Source organism: Drosophila virilis, chromosome 4, assembly GCF_030788295.1.
Source record: "Drosophila virilis strain 15010-1051.87 chromosome 4, Dvir_AGI_RSII-ME, whole genome shotgun sequence".
Lineage (NCBI taxonomy): Eukaryota > Metazoa > Arthropoda > Insecta > Diptera > Drosophilidae > Drosophila > Drosophila virilis.
The window spans coordinates 5,892,438-5,918,608 of NC_091546.1; the positions used below are offsets into that span (position 1 = coordinate 5,892,438).

Genomic DNA, 26,171 nt, shown 5'->3' on the forward strand with positions numbered 1-26,171 from the left:
TGTAGCCGAAGGCATTTACTTTGCAACTCACATATTTTTCATAATTGAAACAATTTAAAATACAAAATTTAATAAAAACATTCTTATCAAACTAATATTTATACTATTAAATAAAATTAAGATTTGTTAAAAGATAGATAATATTCATAGTCATATATACAAATTAAATAAATATCATTTAAAATGTCAAAAGGCTTGCATACTTTTTATCAAAAGAACACAAAATAAGCCAAGAGCACTTCCAACAGCTAAATTCTGTACTAAGCCTCAGATCCTCATTAAATAAGTTTTCTTGCCACACCGCGTGGCATGCGCTGAATGCTCCCCCCATTGGATGAGCTGTCCATAAAATATGCAACACACTTTTCGTCATAAATTTTTGGCAGCTCATGATGCTACTAGCAGTTTGCCAAGCGCTAAAAATCTGCCGGCTGAATAATTAAATAAAATTTAATTAAAAGTGTCTAACTAAGCAAAAGCTGTTAGTGGTTGAACTGCTGCTGTTGCTGCTGCTTTTAGCCAACGTCTGCCTTGACGCTGACTAATAAATCAAGAGCGCGTGTTAACGTAACTGATATGCCAGGAAGTGTAAGGGGCACAAAGTGGGCCAAGCCCAACCTGTGCAGCTGCAATTCAATCTGGCAATATGGTAAAATTCAGCTAAATGGTAACAAACACTCGTGTTTAGCGTGGCGTTAAACTCGCAGACAACAAGCCAAATGCGAAAAACCAATAGCAAAATGAAACAATTAATGTCATCAGCAACTGCAAATATGGCAGCAGCAGTTGCAGCCGGTTAAACAATGGCCAGAAGCGGTTAACAATGCCAAACACTGTTGCAGATTCCAAAATGCTTCAACGGTCACTCGCACACGTGTGTGTGTGTGTATGTGTGTATGTGTGTGTGTGGGTGTGCTTATGTGTGTGTCTATGTGGGATTGTCGTCTGTATTTACATGTTGTTTGTCACGCTCCCTGGCGCTTGACGTGCCAATAAACAAACAGCAACATCAACTACTGCAGCTGCAACGGACACTGCAAATGCAACTGCATAACTTTTTGGCTTGTTTTGACTAATTGACAAAGAGCTGAGCTGTAGATGGAAGCAAGTGTAAATATAGATAACCTAGCAAATTGGAAACCTTTATAGCTAGCATATAAAATACAAAGTTGAGTATGTCCAAAACCAATTAAATGCTAGATCTTGGGACATTAGAGAGTTAAGCACGTAGCTGTTGTAATTCTGATACATCTCTATATATATAACTTTTTATCAAGACTGAATGACTGAATGACTGACTGGCTGATTGATGAACAGCGCACAGCCCAAACCGTAAGAGCTTGGAAGTTTCGGGAAATTCCATCCGCATGTCTGAAAAAACCGCGAGATAAGGTAGAAAAAAACTTTTTTGATTATCCGTTCGCCTCAAGCTCATTTGCAAAGATCTTTATTTGAAAAATAAATTGCTTGCTTTGGCTTCTAAATCAATTTAACATTTAAATGTGGCAACATTTTCCTTATATTCCTCCTCCATAACTTAAATCTCAACAGATTGTCACGAGGTTTTTATTTTTGTACGTAGTTTTCCCTCTAGATTAATCTGGCACTCAAATCTAACTACGTAATTTTTTATGCGAAATTCATTCTTAATCCTAAGATTCATATACGGGCATAGGTCTAAATTTCGCAACCCTATAATACGGTCAAATCTGATTCGATGTTAACGATGCTTTGGACAATTAATAAACATAAGTGTCTAGACTAACCGAAACTAACCAACACAGCAATATGTTTAAATTAGAAAGTTACTAAAAAGGGAACCAAAAAAAGAAAAGAAAAAAACTCAACGTGTCGGCTAACTGGCAACTAAGTGAAATTCCCTGGATAAATAGCCGTAACATAGTTTGTCAATTACAAATGTGAGTCGTTGAAAATACTGAAATTGTGTCACATTTAGTAAATGCACTAATTAAGTTAAAACCTTAGCATTTACCTTGTAAGGACACTCGCCGCTTGGATGCATGGTAATGGCAAACTCTTGTAGCCCAAGGCTGTGAGGCACATAAAAATATCATATGTCAACTGCAGGCTGCTATGCCAGCACTCTCACTCATTAAGCTCTTAACCTCGTTCGAGGCACACACAAACAGACACACAGACACACACAGGGTAGGTGGAATAGCCAGGATATACGAACTGCTAGTGAGCGCTTTATTACCAATGTCGACACGGTTTGGTCCAACAACGGCATGGCAGTTGTTGCTTTTGTGTTTGCAGCAAGTTCAATGAGTTTTTCCGCTAACACACACACGCCCACAGACACACACTCACATAGTTCGCCTACTCTTTTTGTGCCCGCTTTAAGCCTCAGTTTGTTGAAAAATTATGAATGTGTTGCAATCGCGAAATTCCTTTCTATATTTTTTGTTTTTTGCTGCCTTTCAATTAATTTAACTGCCTTTTGCTCGGGTTTCTTACATTTCCTTGACTTGAATGAATGAAATCAAATTAATTAAGCAGCGCCAAGCACACAAATATATCTGTATATATATATATATATATATATACATATATAAAGCCAGAACAAGGACTCACGCCCGTTTTCTTATGCACATGCGTGAACTATTCTTTTCATAATTTATTCTGCTTCCTTCGCTCGGCTCGTTGCGTCTTTGGCATTCATTTTATCAGGCCCTTTTTATCATTATCAACTTCATCAGTTAGGCAGGCAGCCAGGCAGACAACCAGGCAGTCAACCAGGCAGTCGAGCAAGTCCTTCCAGGCTGCTAGTCCTTCGGCTGCCGCTGCCGCTGCACTGTAGTTTATTTCTTGTGGCATACTTATGTGCATATGTCTCCTGGTGTTATGTGTGTGCGCACTCATAATTTGATTTCTCATACACAACTTTGATTAAGGATATCGACACACACACACACACTAGCTTACACAATTCTGACTTTTGGCCTGTAGCTGTTTTGTGCTCTTTTGTATTGGATTCCATTTCGATTTTTCTGTTCGCATTTTTATGTCGACTGCTTTTGCCTTTGGGCAATGGTCAGCAGATTGTTGGCCAAGTTTCGATTCACATAATTTCCAGAAAAACCTTTTTAGCTGCTGACCAAGTAGCCCAGGATATACCACGCCATGGGGGTTGCACTTTAAAGCACATTTAAGACGCATATACATTTTAAAGTTACTTTTTAATTTGTAAACACAAAAGCTCAAACCTGAAAGGGAAATGTTTATTTAATAAAACAAAAAAAAAAACCTATTAAGTTCTTTTATTCAACGACAAAAGCTGCACACAAAGCCAAAGCATATTTCATGCACATAACATTGACACCCAGCCAAAAAAAAAAAAAAAGAGAAAGCATAAATAAATCTATATATTCGAATAAAAAAATATATTTTGAAAAATGCTTTGATTGATGTTTGAATGGAGCCGTCAAAGCGAATGAAATCTGTCAGCTGAATGAAGTGCAATGAAAATGTATATATACAGCCGATTGCACAAACATATGATATGGAATCGTTAAATTTAATCAGCAAAAGACAATTTTGCTTTAAACAAATATTTTAAAGCCAACACAAAAGGAAAATAGGGAAAAACATATATATATATATTGGATTTGCACCGATAATTAATTCTAATTCTATTTTATAGAGTATTTTATTTTATAGATCTTAGAGTTCAAAAAGACTACACCAACCTTGGCATGGATTACTTGGTTCAATTTTCGTTTTTTGTTCAGTGTTTGTAAGAACTTTCAATCACACAATCGATATAAACTCATTTTCAGACCATTACTGGATGATACGCTCATTAATCACTCAGAAAAACTTTCAAGCCATATGGACGGAACTACAGTATTTATAGTTTATGGTAAGACAGGGTATTCACAAGTCGAGCACTGTCAGCTACTGCCACTCTTCGAAAACTTACCTATTTGTTGAGTTTATTTGGACCACACGCTACTTGGTATGTTGTTAACTGTAACGAAAAGATTTGGTATTCAAAATACATTAATTAAGTTTAATTAAGATCTTAACGGTTCACGAAAACTTAATCATAAAAACTTGCACAGCTAATTAAACAAGCAGCAATTTAATTAATTACAGAATTTAAGGGGCAGCCACAGACAAAGCTTAAGACACGGCACATTGGCTTAATACCTTGTCACCTGTATGCAGAGGTGTGCCAATAAAGAGCAAAACACACACACACAAACACAGTCGAGACAGCGACAGGCAGCTAAGCCACAAAATCAGAAATGTTAATTAAAATCACTGAGCGTTGAGCACAAGCGACGGGCATATTAAACAGGCAGGAAATCAGTTGGGAATGAAAACCCTTAGCCCTAGGTAAGGAAGGAAGCGAAGGAATGGGCGAGAAGAGATAAATGTATTCCCAAATAACGTGTTTAGCTGTATAAAAGTAAAGTAAATTAGTTTGGATCTAAATTATGACACTGTCAGCTAAGAAGCACATGTATTATTATATATAATCTCAAACAGAAAAAAGTTAATTGAGCTTGTTAGAAACTCCCTTGCCTTAAGAAAAGGGTAAGATGCTAGACAAAAATAGAAATTTGTTAGTCGACAATAATCTAAATTTAAGCAAACGTTAATAAACACTTCCATTGCTACGAGATATTGAGTGTGAGAAATGTGTTAAAGGGCGATATTTACTCAAAACGAAGAGCTCAGCACGGCTTAGTCATATTCAAATGAGAGATTAAATTTCTATCTCTATTACACACTAAATAAATCACAAGATAACAACTGACTAAATCAAAGAAAGAATAATTTCCGTTAACTTTCCTTTTTAAATATATTTAACGCAACATTTTTGCTGGTTAAAAACAATTTGAAACTTCCCGCAGGAAAATTGAATTTCTAGAGTTTCCAGAGCAGCCAATGCCAGCTGCTCGGTATGCCAGCGGCAACAATAATAAATAAGGGGAGTTGCATGGGAAAAAAAAGAGGACAGGCAACAACAAAGGCGAGTTCGCATTTAAAAGCGTAATGGACGTAACGGAAATACAGAATTCCGATCAGGAAGCCAGGGGTCAGGAAATCATCTGAAAAAGTGGCAACAAAAAAAGCGCGCGCAATGCAAAATGAGAGAGAGACAGCGAGTGAGTTAAATAAAATGAAAGCAAAAATAAATATATTTATAGAGATATTTACAACTGTCTACTGGCGCATAATACCCATGAAAGCAAACGAATATTAAATAGAACAAAGCAAACGCCCAAAAATTATGCGTGACTTTTTACACTGTCCATTGTTAATGCTTTTAGTTTATAACCAGACTGCATAAATTAATATTTCATTCAGTTAAATATAGAGCTATCACTAACGGCTTAAAGCTATTATGCTGAACAATTAATGATGCGTCTCCTTCAAGTACTTTTAATCGGTATAATATTTCAACATTTTGCCGGACAAACTTTTCCTTTTAGTGAAGCATTTACAACAACAAAAAGAAAATGCTTTAAAGGGCTTTGCCAGCTGGTTGCTGAGTGGGTGGGATGAGCTGGTCACGTGGCCTCTCCATAACACAATTAGCAACAACAAGTTGCATTAAAGCGGCTTCTAACTTTCATTAAAAACCACTTAACCCATGCCAGGACAACAGAGAGACCGTAAGCCGACCCTTGTGTAGCCGCACAATTCTAATACTTGACCCACCCACTTGACCCACATGACCCGCTGCAGCTAAACAAAGCAACAACGTGGCACATGGAAGCTGAGCCAGATGGGAGGGGGCAGTTGGCTTAGTGAGTTTACCGTAGGCGTGTCTGCAGCGTGTGCGTGTAGCTTTTACTATGGCGGTGGGGCGTAGGCGGGCACCACTTCTGCACATCGTTAGTCATATTTTTTTATATAGAAAAGTTTTTGGCAAACAACAAGAAAGCGAAAAAATGTAAATATATATATATATATATATATGTATATATAAATGTCTATATATTCTTAATTAAATTAAAAAGCATTGTGTGGAACCAGTTGTGGTCGGTGCCCAGGGAATGCCACATGCGCAAAACTCAAAAAGCGTTGCATACTTATGTGGGCAAAAGTTTGTGCTCGCAGAAGTTCTACTTTTGAAAGTTCTAAATATAAAAATATATGTATGTATACATTTTAAATGACCCTAATGCGTTTTAAATTGTATATTAAAATCGATAATATTTATTTTTTGAATGATTATCACACATGCAATTCTACACATGCCGCAGACAAATTCAATTTTGATCGGGCCGTGTCAATGTACGTTTATTCCAATTTCACTACGGCTGTTATTTTCCTTTAATTTTTCTTGTGCAAACAAACACAACTGGCAAAAACCAGCACCAAAGTTGAAAAATGGCTGCGCAAAATAAAAAAACACGGTGCTTGATGGGGGGTTTAGAGCGTCGCGTATCAGCTGCGGGGGATACCGCGTACAAACTGAAAAACTTTGCTGCTACTTTGGTATTTTTTTTTTTTTTTTTTGCTTTGACTGTTTTCTTTTAATGCCAAAGCGTGAAAACAAAACTTTTTTTTTGCTTTTGCTAGCCGCATTTAAACGGCGACACTAATGGCCCGAAATTGAAATGGAATTTTTGTATTTGTGCAAATATTTTGCAAACTGAAACCAGCAAAAGAAACCGAAAAGTTTGTTGAATGCTAGCAGCTGACTTGTATTCAGTTGCTAAGGCGTCATATGCTGCATTATTGGCTAAAAACTTCAAATGATTTGAGCCGGATAAAAATTCAAATTCAAGTTTGCAGCATTTAAAGTTCTTTGCTTATAAGCAATTGGCTTATGAAGTTAATTGGCTTCAACGCACAATCTAAAAATGTTATAAGGTCAAAACTTGATTGTTCATTTATATTCATATAGGAACTATCTAAAAAAACAAAATAATTTTTCAACTAAAAATGTAAATACTACTTTGTCTCAAGACACAAGTTCATCTTTATATGCTCGACTATTTAGAGCTCTATTTTTTCCTTATTTTCACAAAATTGCTTAAATTTATTTGATAACATATTTTTGTCACTGCTTCAAATCAGACCAGAAGCAAGGCTTATTTGATTATATGCTAATTAATAAAATTTTTGTTGTATGCCAATCGATAGTCTATTTTCAAGCTCAATAAACTTTTTTAAAAATGGCATTTGAGTGTGCTGGTGACCCAAATTGAATTTATTTCGATTTCCGAAAATAAGTAAACAAGCCATCAGCAAAAACTGCAACAATAATAATTTGGCAAATGTGTGGAAAATTATATAGTGTCAACCGCGACGTGGGCAGGAGAGTTGCCTAATAACGAATTTAAATAATAATTGAAAAGTGCTGTTGCCGGGGGAAGAGAGGAGCCGGAAGAGAGCAGCAGTAGAAGTGAGCTAACCTTCTTTTTTTTTTACTCATCCATCAAAGTTTTTGCCATCAAAGCGAAAAATGTCAATCTTTAGTAAACTCATAAAAGGAGCTGGGCTTCTCAGCTAAGGAATTGAAAAATATTGATGGGCTGTTTTCATTTAGAATGTATGGGCCCAATTTAAATTAAAGCCAAGCAATTTGTGCAACACAATTCGAGTTTAATACAAAGTTAAGATATTTTAACTCTATGCAGATTTTGGACCAAGCGTTGCCAACAAAAATGAGCCAAAAATTTGAAAATATTGAGGTCACAAATGCATTAGAAAGTGCTAACTGTTATATACGTTCCGAGAGTGAGATACTGTGTGAGAGAGAAAGAGAGAGAGAGAAAGAAATGTAGAGAGTTTAAATGTGTAAAGGACATAAATATTGCTGCAAAGTTTTTGCCCTCAACTGATTGCAAAATGTCCAAGCAACGGTAAACAAAGTTTTGTGGCCATTGGCAATGCCAATCGATAGCCTGGCACCCGCCACACAGACACTGAGACTGACCGGAGATAGCCAAAATGGTCAGCCAAGCAGACTGTCAGCCAAGTTGGCCCGATATATTGGACACATTCGATATACCGATGCAGCCGGCCCACACAAGAAGGAAACTGTGGTGACTCTGCGTATATGCGAATATTTTTTGGCTCGCATAACGTTTTTAGCATTAATTGAATTTGTTTGCTGGCAAGCGAGTTAGGTTTTACTTGACAATTTAGCACTTGCGGCTGCTGTGGTCAGCTTTAGTACAAACTAGGCAATGCAAAGCCAAAATGTTTCTAAAAAATTACCAAAAATACGATCTGTTAAGTGACAGCAAATTATAAGAAGTGGTTTTGATATTATAAATATAATTTATAATTGACCTGACCCTGAAATATAGCTACTTAGTATATCGGTTTTAATTCAAACTAGAATATCCAGCCAATTAAGTGTAAAATATTGTGGAATGAGGGATCGATAATCTTTTTTTGAGTGGAAACTCATAAGTTCTTCATAAAACCCAAATTAAAATATACTTCGGTCTTGCAGCCAAAAGGCCAAGCCATGCCCTGCTCAACATATCATTGAATTCATTTCACAACAATTAAGTTTATAAAAAATTCCTTTGATCAAACATTTTAGTTTCCTATCAGAAATGCGGCTTCTATTTATGCCTCGCCTTAAAGTGCTGTAATTAAAGATACAGCATAAACAGCTTTAACAGAGCTGCTCATAATTCTGCGATGCAATTTTCGTTAGACATAAAAAATTAACTATGCGTATGCGAGAAAAACTATGGAGTAACGAGCATAAGCAGCGGTGGCAGCTGCAAGGACAAGTTGTGGCAGAATGCCTTGCTGCATTTTTAACGCCTGTGTGCCTGCAACAAAAATGCCAAAACCCGTAATACCCTCTCGTCCCCCCTGCCAACAGGCAACGATGCACCAAATTGCATCTAGAGGTTCGTATATGTACAATGTATGTAGTTGGTGATGCGGTCAGGCAGAGTCCTTTCACTGTGTTCAGTGCTTGGCTCATTGCTTGGCTACGTAAGTGCAGCCGGCTCGTTTTGTGGTCACTTGAATCGACTTTGCATAATGCGGGTGGTTCGGGCACTCGTCCTGGTCTGCCTCTATGCCGCCCACTTTGTATGTTAAATTTTATATGGCTTTGCGCCGTGCACAGCTTGAGGCAACTTCAGGCAAATGGCATGTGCACACAGGACTCGACTGCGTCTTGAAGCACGTAAGTGCATTGGGGACTTGGTCTGGTTTGCCTGCTGCTGCTGCTGCTGCTGCTGCTGCTGCTGATGCTGTTGCTGTTGCTCCTTGACGTCCTTAATTGTAAAGATGTGTTAATGTATTCCCTTTTGCAAGTTAACATTTTATTTCGCTACGTTCGTTGAGTTAAAATATGCAAAATGTTATCCTGTCGGACGCGATGCCACGTGAAATGCTTCTCCAAATTGACGGCAAACGTTGACCGTGGGCATAGTCAAGGATTGTGGGCGTTCAAGGGACAGGATTGGCCGGGTTGGCGCTGCGGGCAGGTCTCAGCGTGACACTGAACACGCTTTAAGGAGCAGCCTCCGACCGAGGGCTGTGGCTCATAACTTATGCACATAGATAAGCGACCACGATGTCTGCGTTGGCCGTTATGTCCTTCGTCCTGTGCCCACCGTCATCGTCGTAGGCATTATTGTTGTTGCTGTGGTTACTGTTATTTTTGTTGTAAGCACCGGTTAAGGTTGGGTTTTGTATGCTGCCGGCCATTTAAGGCAATTATGAAATTTTTAATAATTTTCAAGTGTAATTATTTAAAGCCATCTTAAAGTTGGCTCAGTCCGGTAGATTGCTTATCATTAAAAGTAGCACATTTTACGCTTAATTGAAACTTTGAAAGGGCATCTAATTAGGCTACTTTTATTAGCAATTAGAGAATAATAAATTTATTTAAATTAATGTTTGATTATCTTTTAATTTCAAATGAATAGATGAAGTTTTCTTAAGGATTAATGCCAAAATATTAAAACAAGCTTTTCTTTTATATTTTATACGTTCGGATGTGGGCTTTTGGTTGGAAGTCAGCTTACAAAAAGCTTTAATGAACTTATCGCAATATAAGCCTTGATTTTTGCATTAAGTCTCGTTGAAGCCAGTTGAGATTTTAAGCCAGCCGAAATGCTTTAAAGCTTATGGCTTGATGTTGGTGATCTCGTATTTTAAAAGCTGTTATAAAAAATCACAAGTTGCTACAACTGATTTAAGCTCATGTACAACTAAATTTGCAATTACTCGAAAATGTAGCTTAAAGGGTTTGGAATTTGGCTGCGCTTCATGTAACTGAATGCTTTACTATGCTTTAAAGCGCATACTGTAATTGGCATTTTTAATATAATTAATGCATGCTTTTTTCCTTTGCGACCTCCAACACATTTAAGTAAAGTTAAAATATTTCTGACTCTCTCTGTGACGACTGAGAAGAAAATGCAATAATAAGGCGAAATTTAAGTTCATTAATTCTGCTTCCATTTGCGAAGCGACTTAATCGCCTTGCACATAACTACGGTTAAGCCTTTGTTTCGCAAAAGAAGGCGCACACAATTAAACACTTTTCGACAGTGTGCGTGTAATTCCTTATATTCAAGCAGACCACAATGCCAACGCACCTCAGACTGCAATTATTTTCTTGCTGTCGGATGTGCCATGCCACTCAATGCACATGCCATTAATTATGAAAATATTGGCCAAACACTTTCCGGGCCAGTGGCCAAACAGCCGATGCCTGTACGCCATAAGGACACGCTGAAGTGTCCTTGTGCGCACTTGGATGGCACTTGTATTAAATTTAAAGTATTTACCACAATATTTTCGCTACACTTTGCCGAAATTGTATTTCGTTCGCATTGTGAGGACCAACAATTCACAAGACCAAACACACACACACACACACATACACATACTTGTACATTTTGTGGAATTGTGTGAAATGTATTGTGCTTTTGAGCTGCGTTTCGTTACATTTGGTTTGGTTTGGCAGCTCGCCTCGTGGCAGCTTCAAATATTGCACCTGCTCCACTTGGTTCAGTCGCTGTGGATGCCACTTTTCGTGGTATTGCGGCGCTCGCTCTCTATTTCTCACCCAATCTGTCTCTCTCCCTCGCTCTCTCTCTCTCTCTCTCTCTTTCTCACTCAAGCCTGCTCTCTGTAGCTTTTGTTAGTTTTTCAGCAGCCTGAGTGCTATTTTTCATCCAATTGCTTAAGGTATATTGGTTTTTAATGCACATATCTACAATTTTTAAATAATAAATAATTAATATAAATTTATATATCTGGAATATAAGATTAAACCCTATTAAAATAAATTTTTATTTTTTTTTTGCATTAACCCTCAGTTAGATATAAATATATTCAGTTCAAAAATGGATATGCTTGACTTTATTTCAGTCGAGCTTAATATGTTAAGTACAAAGCATAACAATGCCTTTGCACACAATTAAGGACACGTCCAATCGGGCCACAAAGGTGCGTTCGTACACCCAAATGCAAAAATGCGCCAAAGAAAATGCTTTGCAACTCTCAACAGAGAAAAAGGGGGAGAGAGAGAGAGAGGCTCCACTGAGAGAGAGTGAGAGATGGAAGCTAAGAGAATTGAATTGCCTGGCGGGCGGCAAATTAAATTTACTTGCTGAAAATTAGCGACGCTTGTGGAAAATGCGGCCCAGACAGTTACGCGGGCCATAAACAGATTCAGCTTTTAAGGAAACCAAACACGTAACGCGCCAGGGGGCAAAGGGGTGAGCACGCCAGCACACTCTTGAATCATTCCCATAGCCAGTTAAATATAGCAGTTATGCCAAAATAGGCGCAAAATTCTATGAAACGTGCGTGCAATTATTCAAAGTGCAAAGTCGCTGCGCGCAACGTGTAACTTCTACGTTTTTATATATTTGCTTTTTTTCTGTATCTGTTTCTTTCTTTTGGGTGTGTGCCTGGGAAATTGTTCATAATTTCAAGAAGACAACTTTGTTAACTTTGAGACGCCGAAAAATTGTGCTTTTATTCCAGACAGCATTTAATTTATTGATGTAATTTGCCTTCGGCTTGCCGCTGCATATTAATTTGGCATAAACGACGCACAACCATCAACAAATTACAGCAAAGATTATATGTCCCAGCATGTTGAGACATTTCCAGCAATGCCATTCATTGTATTGCTGTTATTGTTGTTGTTGTTGTTGCTGGGTGTATTTGGGTGTGTGTGTGTTTGCGGGCCTGTGACATTGACAACGCTTCGTGCAGGATCAACAGCAAATTACCCTAATCAAATTGCCATTGTGCATATTTTAAGTTAATGAGTTCGTGAATTTAGATCAAATTAGCGCAAAAACTGAAATTTCTAGGATTTGTTTTTTATAACCAACTTTTTATGAGCTCTGAATTTAAGCATTATTATATGTTATTAATTTCTTGTTGCAAGAAACAATTTTAGTTATGATATTTTTGGATAAAAGCTGTATCTTTACATCGTTATATTTAATATAAAAACAATTTCACATTTTCAGTATAGGGAAAAATATCTGGGAATTATTTTAGATTTAATTTTAGGCTGAATACTAACTATGCTTCATGCTGCAAGAAATTTTTTAGTATGTTGCGTTTAAAGTATTACTTGCAGCTGGCATGTTTTAGGAAACGGATTAGGGATTAGTTAGCAAAGCAGTTTAAGAAACTTGGGAGGAATGAAACTAAATATGGACTTAAGCATATAAAAGTCTTAACAAGACATAAATGGACAATGCTGCGAACTAAGGGGGAAAGAAATACACATAAGCAACGAAAGCAGCAAACTTACATAAGGTAAGGAGAAGGGCGCTGCGTGGCGCACATACAACAAAGTTCTGGGCAAACACCTCAAGTGTATATGGCAAAGGGTGAACTTTTGGCTTGCATAAGCTCAAGCTGAACTTTTATTTGTATGACTCGTCGTGTGCAGCAAACTTTTGGCCAGTTTTTGTAGCATATTGTTGTTGCTGTTGCAGCTACTTGCTTGATTTTATTGCTGCAGTAACTTCAGCTGCAGCAGCAGCAGCAGTAGCATCCGCTGCTCGCACAAGAGCTGCTCTCTGGCCGGGGCGAGTGCACTTTAAATTACTCGAATGATACTTGATGGTTGCAATCAGCAGCGGCAGCCCCTCAGCCCCCTTTTTACAGTCTCAAGTAGACTTCATTATTTTGATAGCAATTAGCAAATTGAATTTTATAAATTTTAAGTTGTCTGTCATGCAATTAGTGCAGCACGTCTGACCGACCAGACAGAGTCAAAGCTCTGCCGCCGCGCACACGCTGCGTATGCTTGATGTGTCTACTCTAATTGACAATGAAGCTTGGTTTTGGATGTTTGTTTGCATATTTCTTTTTTTGTGTTTCGAAATTAACTTTATGCACCACAAGGGTTCATGCAAATTTCGGGCTTGGCTTTTGTTTTGTTTAATTTTATTTTCAGCCAGCGCACGCACTGTGCCAAACAGCAGCTGATAAAACATTCGCGCCAAGTCGAGCGCGGAAACAAAAAATGGAAAGACAGGCAACAGCGGGTCAGCGCGGTGAAAAAGAAAACAAACAATTTTTTGCAACACCAGGCAAATCCTTTCTTATCAACGTTTGTTATTGACACAAGTGTTTGAGTTTGGATATCAAAACTGAAATTTTTTTTGGAATCAATTATTGTGTTAATGTGGACACTGTTAATATAGGTGAGTTTCAGTTATAAGCTTTAACCACAGCTTACAAAATGTTATATATAATTACATGATCTTTAAATCGCGTTTTACAATGAAGCGTCGCATATTGACAAATTATCTACACAGATCGATTTGGAGCTATTAAGACTAATTAATATTTATAATTTATAATTTATTGATCAGCCTTGTAATTGTGATGAGCCCTTAGCACATATACTTAAGCCCATTGTTATTTGAAGACGCAAAGTTCAAGTCATGGCAAACCAATTTTGAGACCAGTTGAACCAAGCAAATGAAGTGGAAAACACAAAATTTTGTTATTGCTCGATTCAAGCTGTTGTTGTTGGCCACACAATTTTCAATGCTAACTGCTCAAAACAGCAACAAAACCAGCGCATATTATGTTTATGTGCAGAAATATGATACTTTAAGATACAATACGCGTTCGTTTAATGCTATATCACAGATATGATGAGGGTGACGATGACATTGTTACCCGACTGGCAGCCAAAAGTTGTTCTTGTTGTCGTCATAGTCGATATTGATCCATGTTGACAATTTTTGGCGGCGTGCAGAAATAAATAAATATATGCCCCGATTTTTCACTCTCTACTGGTCGACGTGCAACGTGTGTGGCATAAAAGCCGCTTTGTATTTGGGGCTCTGTTTTTTTGTTTTTGTTTTGATGCTCTGCACAGTTTATTTACTTTTTATTTTTACTGCCGTTTTGCGCGATTCCGCCGTATCTATGGTGTTGTCTGACAAAAGGCAAATGCGCCCATTTGTCATTTGGACAACGAGCTGACAGTTGGCAACAAACTGAAGCTGCTGCCAGTTGTCAGCGGATGGTTTTGTCACCCTTGAAGCGATTTGCCGAGTATCGAACTTGTAAATGGCAGCCTTTATGCAATTGGCTTTTGTGTTAAGTACGAGGGCACTCTTCACGGAAATGCAATACCCAGGTAATCTTTATTTTATTGAGACTTTGGCAGGTGAACTTTTTGAATAGCTGGTCAAAAGTTAGAGAACAAATTTTATACTTAAAATAGGTTCATCTAAATTTGGACGCAATACGATCTAAATCAAATTGAGCAACTGGTATAGCATAAAATGTATACTATATAGACATTCGTTGCAAATGTTTTGTACAAATATGCTATGCGTGTAAGCGAGGAAGTAACTAAAGTTGGTATCTAACAATTATGATAACACAAATAATGTCAAACTTATATGCAAATAATTCATTCAATATTTCTTCTGAATAAAATGTTATGTTATTTCTCTTTTTTTTAACGTAACCATAAATATTTGCTTAATACAAATTGTATCATATATATTATTTACTAAGCAATTAAAATGGTTTAATCAACGCAAAACTTTTTGAAGCTTGGTAGGCTTTCATCATGGTTTTAATTACAATCAGTTTATTAATGTAAAATTATATTATATATTTGAATACAAGCGCCTTTATACATTTTTCAAATGGATTTTAACAGACTTCTGTTACAAATATATAAAGGTATATGGGCTTTTTAATTCATCCGCCCGCGTAAAAGGCAAAAGGCAGGCAACAACAAATGTAATAAGCGCACTCAGCCAAAAGCAAGTGCGTAAATAAATTTAAAAATATGTTGTGAAGCAGATGTATATTTTTTAATTTTGTTTGAATAACATAAGCAAACCGAGGAAGCGTATGATTAAGAATGTGTTAATAAGATATTGATGTACATATATAAGCCGATTGTTAGCGCTTCCAAAATGTTTCCCTAACAAACAGATTTACAGGGTATCTGTCAGTAGGGCAGAGATGCCTTTTTTGACATTGAACGCAAAATTAAGGACAAGATTTCTTTACGGCTAGTCAGCTCCGCTGTCGGCTTCCATTGATATGAAAATAAACACACGTCATAAGCTCTTTTAATGTTTAAATAAACAGATATTCGACTATTCGCCCCGTTTCCAAGAAATCGATAAAACTTGGTATCAAAATCCTGTTTTTTGTGCAAATTTGGTAAATAATAAGAGCTAGAGTCACCAAACTTGACATAAAGCTTCTAGAATAGTATATATATATCAAGTATCTTTCATTTTATAGCTATCACCAACTCCCCACCACCTACTTCGTTACTATAAATCAAGTAAATAATCCAATTTATGTTGCCCACTAATAGAAGCCATAATTTAAATGCAAGTGACTTTTTGCGCATATACAAATATAATATGGTACAATATGATCAACAGTTGAAAATTTCATTAAGGGACAGCAAGTGCAAATTGCAAGTTGTTTGTTAACTGGATATTAGACTTAATACAGTTGGGTGAAAACTAATCAAAATATTTTGAATAATAGTTAATATTGTGAATATTGCCTGCAGATGATTATTATTTTTGGTCATTATATAGTTTATTGAGGTTGTGAGCATTAGATGCTATATTGATAATAATATGCTTTAGTAATCCATTTGTTCTATGAAACACCTTAAACTATAGCTAAAATGATTCTATACATTTTTCGATAAGTAGAAGTTTAAAGTATCAAGTTTTCCGTTTTCATATAAATTATATCGTTTAGGGCTCATTTCCCAAAAATTTATAAATTTAGGGTGGACTTTGCCGAAACAACAGTTTTCTGATAAGCCGAGCTTTATAAATAGCCCCGAGTCCGGCTAGCTGGGTTGTCTTGTGGATGCAGAGCAGAGCACAGATAATGGATGCGTATTTATTTGTCGGGCTGCTTTTAGCGTTCGTCTGGTCGAGCAGTGCTCAATCTCTGCGCACCAAGGAGCATTGCGAAGGTCCGTCAATTCCCCTTAATCTAACTGCTGTAAGTAGGAATCTCTAGAATAAAGCCCCTGCTAATTATTTTCGGAATGCCTCAGGTATCGGGTTATTGGTACGAGTTTTCGCGCTTGCCAAAAGGGATGGATATTAAATGCTTGAGTGTCCTGGTGCCACCAACTGCGGACACTGAACTGAAACTGATATTGAAATACAAAATTACCGAAGATGGTAAAGATCGTGCTATTAAGGAGACGGTTTCTTTTCCCTGGGATGAGGCAACGAAAAACAGCATTTTCGTGATGAAATATGGAAGCGCATCAGTCACCTTTAAAGTGTTGGCTCTGTTCCCCACAGAAGTGGTATTTATTTGCTCCTCCCAGCCAGCCATTAAGATCTTGACACGTGACAACGATCCCAAACAAGCTGATTTAAATGAATTTAAAACCAACTTTGCTTCGATGCTCGGCAATGTTGAAATGTTTTATCCAGATATGACTCCGAAACTTTGCAATGCTGCAGTGCGTCCGTCCACAGAAACTGCTGCAATACTCGCCATATTGACTCTCCTGTCGTATCTGTTTCAAAGGAATTGTTGTTTATTGTCTATTATATATTTTTACTTTTATACCGATTAAGAAGGTCAGCCCATTTATATAAATAATGCCGAAAAAAAATTTATACGCAAAATAAAATATTAACACTATTCATGTCTAAATCTCTCGCGATCTATCATTTGTTGAGTCCAGTCTATCTACGCATGCGCAGTAATCTCTTTTTGTTTTGATTTCGGTTTACCATTACCTCTAATTAGCAATAGCTAATCTTATTGGTCGACAAAATCACACGACTGCGTGTAAATTACTCTCGTTACCTGCGTAAGCAGCGCTAAAAGTCCGCAGGGCGCCCCTCCCGACGTGATGTGTTAAAAAGAACTTATTGATAACTATTTTTAGACAAAATGTACTTGCCGATACGGCCGATACTAGCAGAGGAAGTCAAATATGTAGTGTCTAGTTTAAAGACATCTTCAAGCCCTGGGTACGACGGCATCGATGCAACCAACATCAAGCTTCTTCCTTCACGTGCCCTCGCCTTCCTCACGACCATCTACAATGGCATCATTAGGCTCCACCTCTTCCGCTCACAATAACTTGGGAAGCCAGCGAATATTTTTCTCGCATAATTTTCTTATTATCATAAGATAGATTGTCAACAAAATTTAAAATTAAAAAAAAAAAAAAAATACAAGACAATTTCGCGCATTTTTGCATTTATCAAATGGATTTTAGCGGAGTACGCATACATAAATATGTACTTGGTATATGGGCTAAAATATATTTTTTAATTCATCTGGCCGCATAAAAGGCAAAAGGAAGGCAACAACAAATGAAATTAGCGCAATCAGCCAAAAGCAAATACATAAAATGCGACCCAAACGCATTATTTCTATACCCTGTAAATAACAATGCAAATGGTTGTAGTGATTTGTGCTGTAAACCAGAATAAGCATTTTTTTTTTTGTTTGAATTCTGCTCAAGTAAATAAATTTAAAAAATATGTTGTGAAGCAAATGAATGAATAAATTAAAAATATATATATACATTTAGTATTGCTTGAATAAGTTTAGCAAAGCCAGGAAGCGTGTGATTAAGCATATGTTGACAAGATAATTATATATAAAAAATCTTTCCCTAACAAACAGATGTACGGGGTATCGGTCAGTCGGGTAGCCGTGCCTTTTTTTGACATTGAACACAAAATTAAGGACAAGATTCCGCAACGGCTAATGGTAGGCTAGAAGCGCTGTCAGCTTCCATTGATATGAAAATAAACACACGACGCTAATCAAATGTAAGCTCATTTAATGTTTAAATAAACAGAAATGAATACTCAGATCTACGATGAGCGCTCGTCTGTGAGTGTGAGTTCGTGTGTATTTGTTTCTCTGATTAAATGCTGCATAAATATTTAATATGAATTACTTTCATGACGTCCCAAATGGCATTTAATTAGCTAGCAAAATATACTTCAATAAAAACCAAAAACAAAAACGTTCTCAAATAAAAACTTTGGCAGCACGCAAAACAAAACAAAAAAAAAAATGAAGAGAACTCATGCGTTGGCGGCGGCCACTTGAAAAATATAACATCAATATTATTATTGAGCAAAAGCGGGCGCCACAAGCCCAGCGAGTGGCTCAGCTCCAGACTCCATGGGACAAAAAACGAATGGAGCTCTGCTCGACAGACTGCGGGATTTGTTTGTTATTTTTGTGTGTATTTTTGTTTATTTCAAGTAAGCTCCCGTTTTATTCCCTTTGAAGTGGCACTGAGAGTCTCGCAAAGTCTCCAGATGGAGCAGCGGCATTTCTCAGCCATCGCATTTGTGTAAGCGAAATATACTCAAAGCCAAGTTTATGACGGCCACTGTGGCATAATTCCTGTAAAGACCTTAAAGCATTTTTTAATAATTTTTTATTGTCAACATTTTGAAAAGTTTTGCCAGCCAGACAACATTTTTGTCGCGTCTTTGGGACTCAAACTTTGTGCCCCATGGCTTAACTTTAATTTCTTAATTCAGTCTGCGTTTGGATTTGCTTGAAAAAAAGTTATAAATAAACCATTCAACGGCTTCTTATGCAAAACATAAAATCTTAAATTGAATTTTAAAGCTGATATAAAAACTAGCATGAACGAAAATGTATATAAAATAATGCTTGATATTAATTACAATTTGAGTGCGTCTCAAAATTAAACAATTAAAAAATTAAAACAATTTAATTTGTAGTTTCAATTTATACGGTAATTTTATACAAAAACATTATTGGAACAATTTAGCTGCTTTATAACGAATGAGTTTATTCAACAACTCACATCATTGAGGAATTATTCTTTGAAAATAATAGTGATGAGTTTCCATAGAGGATTTCATGTGCATATTCATAAATACACATGCATTGTATTATTTTTAAACCGTTTTCTTACTATTTTTAATCCCTGCAATAATTAAAAGTGGCTAAAAAGAGTCATAACAAAGTTTTTTCGTAATCCTAAATTTTGTTATTGCTGCTTTTCATTCGAAATACTAAAATATTGAATATGGAATTTATGTTGTCTGTACCATAGAAAAATAAAAATTAAAAATCATAATCCCTATGCAAAAGGTTAACGAAAACAAATTAAACAAGTGCTCGGTATAAAGCAATGATATTTAGCTTATTCAATTTATTTATTTGTATATTTTTGTATTCTTTTTATATATTTATGAATATTGTATATATTTAATCAATTGCTTTTGCATTGTACAATTTTTATCAGATAATTTCACAGCCACAAACGAAGCATTTTGTGCACATCTTTTTTTCTCGACAGCGCAAAATATTCATTTAATTTGCCATATGTATGAATATGAATATAAGTAAAAAAAATGTAGCAATTTAAGTGAGCGCAATGCAACGTATGTGCAGTTAAAAAGAAAAAAGGGATATAAACGATGGATGAAAAAGGAAATGGAATTGAATTGTCACAGCTGCAATTTTTCAACTGTCAAATCAAAACATAAAACCAATTACTTTTAATGATTAATTACTTTAGAGAAGCGTAACGGAGCAAATGTTGAAAACCACAAAATGATTTTGATTACGAGCAGGGCTGCAGTCAACTTTGATTTGATTTATGATGCGCATAACCCTTTTGACACACACACACACACACACACCGTCTCCAGACGCACACTCGCAGCCATACTCTTCATTTGTTATGAACTTAAGCCTAGCCCGACGACATGCGATTCACCTTAAAATTCATAAGTTTGTCAAGCGAAATTTACACACTCACGAACTCACACACACAGCCGCAAGTAAAACAGCAGCTGCATGTCATTAACAATATGAGCCCAAGACATAATCCCAAGCTCGGCAGCCAAGCCGCGCAACATGGCGTATGCGTAATATGGGCGCCAAACTTTTCAGCGCTTCATTTTTTAAACATTTAAGTAATACACACACATACACACACACTCACAGAAGCCTTTGCATGTGCGTGGCAACAACTTTTCTTACTTTCGAGCTATGTTTTCTATGGCCGTGTTTTTATTTTTACCCATTTTAGTTGTCATCAAGGCTGCGGATTATGCGCCCCCAAAAATGTTCAAAATTATGCAAAAGCGGGGCAATGAAAATGCTGATGAGACGGGCTGTTGCTGATAATGTTTATGCTGATGATAATGATATCGCATAACACCAAACCAAATGGAGTTCGTTCGTTTCAGGCAGAAAAAGGGATAAACATAACTGCGTTCTTTATATGGTTTTTGTCGAAGCAAAAAAAAAATAAAAAGTAACCAAATATTTTAATTACATTCGGCCACAAGTGACCCAAATAGGGGGGAGAAGGGTTACTTTGCAACCCTTTCGGCCAAGTGCTTCAGCTGCTTAACTGACCATGCTGACAAAAACACGCTCTTTCATCATATTAACCCCAGTTTACTTGAGCATGACGAATGAGTTTCACAAGTTTGCCAATTTTAATATCAACTTTAAAGCTGCACCAGCTGAAATAGCCAAAAAGTTTAACCATATAATATGGCAAAAGTAATTCAATGTTTATTATGGCCAACCTGTTGGCTAATATAAAGGTAATATATAATGTCCCTTACAGGAACTGTCAACAATTTATGTGCCACATTCAGCGCGTTAGTCCAAAACCCATAAAATATCGTTTTATGTACAAGAATATTGGGGCGCTAAATTATGAACCAAATCGTTGGCAAATTATGAGCTGCGTTTCGAAGTGCTTTAGGAAATGAATAAAGAATCGATTTGATAAAATTGTACACATTTTATACAACAAGTTCTTAACCATTTGTCGGCTTTGAATTACTTGCGGTTGACTGTAATTGGCGGTTGTTTATCACGACTTCTATAAATGGAAGCCCTTTAAAAGCGGAAGAGCCGACATGTGATATATGTACATATATCCGCAGGTTTTGTAGGCTTATTGATTTTGCGGTTTACTTGAGACATTGGCGCAGGTGTCAAATGATTAGAGCTTAAGGATTTATGATGAGTACTTTTCAATGTAAACCACATAAAAATATGGGCAGAAGAAATTATGTGAATTGGCAGGTGCATTCGTGTTGATTGCATCAACTATTTTCGGATAATTATACTCTTATTTAACTATAAATTTAGTACGTCTAGGTTAGGAAGCTAGTTGGGAGTCAACATGCCCAAAGTTCCAAAAAAAAAACAAAGCCAAAGTTAGTGTATATACTGACTAATTAAAAACCTGTATGTTAATTGGGTTAATTATTAAAGTCCCAATCCTAGCGGCTGGTTGAGCGTCAACATAGATAGAGTATTTAAAACATAGGACTATAAAATATGCGCATTAAAACAAAGCGTACAATATGTACGAAACAAGGATAATTTGGGTTTTACTCTCTTATCAAAACGTTCACTTTTTTCATTTGCATAAATATTTAAGTAAATATTTCTATATATTTTACAAAGGTTTAAATTTGTTGCCATTTTTTATATTTAAAAAGAAAGTATCAAAAACAGAAATGGGCTAAACATCTAAAATAACATTTGAATCTTGTAAACCATTTACAACACATTTTATTTAACATAAAAAACAAAATTCTTCGGAAGATGCATCTTCAATTTAAATATTTATTAAATTCAAAAATTTTACGTTGAACTTACCTAAATGTGCAACGGCATGTAAATCGAAAAATTACGAAAAATGTCAGTTCACATCACGCCTCCTACGGCAGGCTGTTGTTAATCATGGCACACACGCACACACTCTAATCTAGGTGGCTGTTGTTGCAGAAATATTCAAATGAGTTACGGGCTGCCAATAAATGAATAATATGTTACGGGCGGGCTTGCAGACCCAAGACAGCACGCAACAACAGTAACACGAACTATGCACAAATATTCCTCAATTTCTTAATTCAGAATAAGCTTGTGTCACTTGAACTTGGGTCTAGTTCTTGAACACGAACTGCACTTTGATGAACTTTTTATCAAGAGTATTTGCCAGGCTTCGAAATCTCGCGAAGACGTGACTTCAAAACTGAACCGAAGTCAACGTCTGAACGAACGACATCCGCACTGAACAAATGAAAAACGAATACTGACTCCGGGATTAAATGCAATGAAAGTTAAGAACTGTCACGCAAGCTCGAGCACGTTCGAACAAGTTGCAAGCCCACATGCTTGCACAACTTCGAGCCGAGTCGAGCCGAGCCGAAACGAGACGAGCTCGCCTATTCTATGTTTTTCTGCTTCGGCTATCGCTGCTTATGATCATTGGCTCCATTACGAGTGAATGAAAACGAATAGCAAACGAATGCAGGTTTTTGTTCTAGACATTTAATCACATTTAAGACAAACACTATCCTATCAGAAGATTATGGCAAATGTATTGTCGAATTTTGAATACTACAGCATCATTAGCAGACATTGTAGACGGGAGGACTAAACATCAAACATAATGCGGCTGCTAGATAGACAATATAAAGTAAGTAAAAAAGCATAAAGGCTATCAACTAAACCTCGCCACGGAAAACATTATATTGACATGACTTCTGGACAAAACTTAAATCGGACAGCCAATTTATACATACATTGTAAGTCGGCAGCTACAATAACATATTGCTAAGTAACAAAATTAAAAATATTCGCATATATTGTTAATATTAAAAACAATTAAAAAGTGGGTCTACCGTATCTTTTTCCTGTATTTCGAGCCCGAAGCTTCATTGTTTCGTTGCCGTAATGACTTGGATACTAACTGAACTCATCCACTGAGAACTGCTAACTGCTTATATTTTATAGGATTTTGTTTGTTTAATTTTAAATAAAAAATATAAGGATAGCAAAAAGTAAGACATTGTAAGGAAGCCTGTGGCTGCCGACACGTGAAGCACGCAAAGCAATGAAAATTCCGACCTGCCGCAATAAATTCCGCGCGCGTCTGCCAAAATAAGAGTGAAATATCCTGTGCGCACACACACAAACACACACACACACAAGCACACAGCAGGACTAACTTGAAGAGCGACACACAGGAATAACCGCCGTGTGCGTGTCTGTGTGTGTGTTTTGTGCGCGCCATAAATCGCGCTAAGCCAAAACAAAACATAGCTGGCCAAGTCCCAGAGAACAGCATCATGCATCAGGCATCAGGCAGGTGGATGCCACAGCCTTTGACCTGACACAATGCTCTACATTCGATGTTTTTATCCCGCCCCAACCCAAGGGGCGGCGCAGTTCGACATGCGCCTGCGCCGTGCTAGCTCGAACCGAACAGCTGTTTAGAGCCAAAAGTCCTTACCTAGGACAACACAACTAGCGCTGGTTGCTGCAGCATCCAATCTTGTCTATAAACTATGCATAGTTTTACATATATTATTCATTGTTTTTTATTTTCCAAATATGTTTGAGGCAATAGCCAAACATATCTTCAGCCATAATTTCACCAAGTGTTAGGTATTGGGTCTACAAAATATATATATTTTTTTAGCTGATCGTTAAGTCTTATATATTGGTAGAGCTTACCGAAGTATATACAGTATGTCAATAAAGTGTTTTTACTAACAAAAAAAAACTAATTTTTTGGGTTTAGTTGAAAATAAATGTACCTAAAAGTGAGAATTTTTTTTCAATTATAATTTATTTCGATTCTATATTTCTCCTAGAACTTAATGGCAAAAAGAATTGTTAAATAACATTACCCAAACATTTTATAAAATTAAAAAACTAAAAACATTCACATTTTATGCTGTCAATAAAGTGTTTTTACAGCTACGGTAAATTGTTTTGCCGTTCTCTTTTGGGTGATCCCGTTAGATTTGGGCCCATGCGTTTTGGCTTCTCTTGTGTCTTCGACTTTTCTTGTCATTTTCTATTGCAATTTATAACGTTTTGCTTTAATTTTATGAAAAATAAAATGCCAGGAAAAAGAACAACTTTTGAAGTCGCTCAGCTGGTGTATTATAACCATCAGATGGGACGTCAAGTCTCGGAACTGGCTGATATGTTTAATTTATCAAAAGCAACGATATACAACATATTAAACAGAGCCAATAAGGAAGATAGGCTAGAGGCAAAGCCAGTATGTGGTCGACCCTGCAAAATTTCTGACAGAGATAAGCGAAAAATTCTGAGAAAAATTGAGAAAAATCCACAAATTTCGCTTAGGGATATTGCTCAGGAGTTCAAGGAAGAAAGTGGTGTTGATGTGTTACATGAAACTGTCCGAAAATTACTGAATTCCAATGACTACACATCACGAGTTGCCAGGAAAAAACCTCTACTATCGGCGGCGAATATTTTGAAGCGGCTATCGTTCGCTCAAGTCCATGTAAATAGTTCGAACGATTTTTGGAGTAACGTCATATTCTGTGACGAAAGCAAGATGATGCTATTCTACAACGATGGGCCATCCAGAGTCTGGAGAAAGCCACTAACAGCGTTGGAAAACCGCAATATTATTCCAACCGTTAAATTCGGAAAACTATCAGTGATGGTGTGGGGGTGTATTTCGAGCAAGGGTGTAGGAGATTTGACCTTCATTGAGAATACCATGGATGCTAGACAATATCTGAGCATTTTACAGACACATCTCGTCAGTAGTGCACAGAAATTTGGATTCTATGAGGACAATAAGCCAATTTTTAAATTTTACCAGGACAATGACCCGAAGCATAAAGCTCATATGGTAAGAGTTTGGCTGTTGTACAACTGTGGAAAGGTGTTAGACACTCCACCACAAAGTCCAGATATGAATCCAATAGAAAATGTGTGGTCATATTTGAAAAAAAAAGTCGCAAAGCGGAGTCCAAAATCAAAAACTGATTTAAAAGCTGCTGTACTGGAAGAATGGCAGAAGATTCCAGAAACATACATACAAAACCTTATTGTTTCAATGAAACGGCGATTGCAGGCTGTATGTGACGCTAATGGCAGCCACACAAAGTATTAAAAAAAAATATTCCTGTTTTTTTAACATTGTTATTTAGTAATAAAGTTTCGTGTAAAAACACTTTATTGACAGCATAAAATTTGAATGTTTTTAGTTTTTTAATTTTATAAAATGTTTGGGTAATGTTATTTAACAATTCTTTTTGCCATTAAGTTCTAGGAAAAATATAGAATCGAAATAAATTAGAATTGAAAAAAAATTCTCACTTTTAGGTACATTTATTTTCAACTAAACCCAAAAAATTAGTTTTTTTTTGTTAGTAAAAACACTTTATTGACATACTGTATGTATGCCCTTTACCAGCCGCATGGGCAAGAAGTGCAACAGGGACTGCCACATGGTCCGCAAGGCCCACAGCAAGAACCACAAGGACCACAGGACGGACCACAGGACGGGCCACAGCATGGACCACAGGACGGGCCACAGCATGGTCCACAGGAAGGGCCACAGCATGGACTACAGCATTTACTCGCTGGTGCCAGACAACCAGGAGGGCAAGGTCCAACATAGAAAGGATCAAATTTGCAAACAATAAGCATATTTAAATCCTGGCGTCTCCTTCCTGGCAATTTATATATACTAAATGCAGATTCTTAGTCTTGAATACAAATGTAAATTATTATAGAAAAATTACTGCTGCTCACTCAAGTTTTTATCTTAGGCCGAAGATATGTGTGATTATTATTTCCTCATTCGTATTACAAGATGTTTATGAACAGAAAATTTTGAAAATAATGAGCTCCTTTGAGCC

At 36.7% G+C, this 26,171-nt stretch overlaps 1 protein-coding gene and 1 non-coding gene across 3 annotated transcripts in view; one reads left to right on the forward strand and one right to left on the reverse strand.

Moving 5' to 3' along the window:
* Nucleotides 1-22,573, reverse strand: part of rdo (reduced ocelli) — a 60,850-nt gene extending 38,277 nt beyond the window's left edge. For both annotated transcript variants that reach the window (XM_015173037.3, XM_015173038.3), the window contains exons 1-2: nucleotides 22,132-22,573; nucleotides 3,944-3,991 (exon numbers count right to left, since the gene is read on the reverse strand). The gene's annotated coding sequence lies outside the window, so the exon portion shown is untranslated. The remainder of the gene's footprint in view (nucleotides 1-3,943; nucleotides 3,992-22,131) is intronic.
* LOC26531364 (uncharacterized) lies at nucleotides 16,081-17,139 on the forward strand. Its single transcript, XR_011416747.1, has 2 exons — nucleotides 16,081-16,467; nucleotides 16,523-17,139. It is a non-coding gene; the product is annotated as an uncharacterized protein (transcript).
* Nucleotides 22,574-26,171: the final 3,598 nt, after the last annotated feature.